A 524-nucleotide genomic window follows, 5' to 3' on the forward strand; every position below is an offset into this window, starting at 1 on the left:
TACGAATTTTTTATTTTTAATATTGGAGTGGTAGTGTTGTTTTTTTAAAATGTGGATTGTTGGGGTGTTATACTCAAGTGTGGGATCGTTTAATTAGAGAAGCAGAAATCGGACCGTCTGAGTTATTAGAGGTGCAGAAATCGGACCGATTTGTAGAGGTGCAGAAATCGGACCGTCCGATTTGTGGGAGGTGCAGAAATCGGACCGTTCGATTTGTGGGAAGTGCAGAAATCGGACCGTCCGATTTGTGGGAGGTACACAAATCGGACCGTCCGATTTGTGGTAAAAAAAAAAAATTTTAAGGTACAGAAATCGGACCCTCCGATTTCTATACTTCCACAATTTTGAAAAACACCAAAAATTACAATGTTAAAGTATATCACCACTTCTACTTCCGTAACAAAAAAAATTACGTCCGATTTTCCTTTGTATGTGTGATATAAAATAGGATTTAGTTAACATGACTTAAGAATACTGATAAGATTATATTAATAGAAGTAACGAAAATGTTAAAAAAATCGGAG

The sequence above is a fragment of the Arachis ipaensis genome, chromosome B09 (assembly GCF_000816755.2).
Source record: "Arachis ipaensis cultivar K30076 chromosome B09, Araip1.1, whole genome shotgun sequence".
NCBI classification, from domain to species: domain Eukaryota; kingdom Viridiplantae; phylum Streptophyta; class Magnoliopsida; order Fabales; family Fabaceae; genus Arachis; species Arachis ipaensis.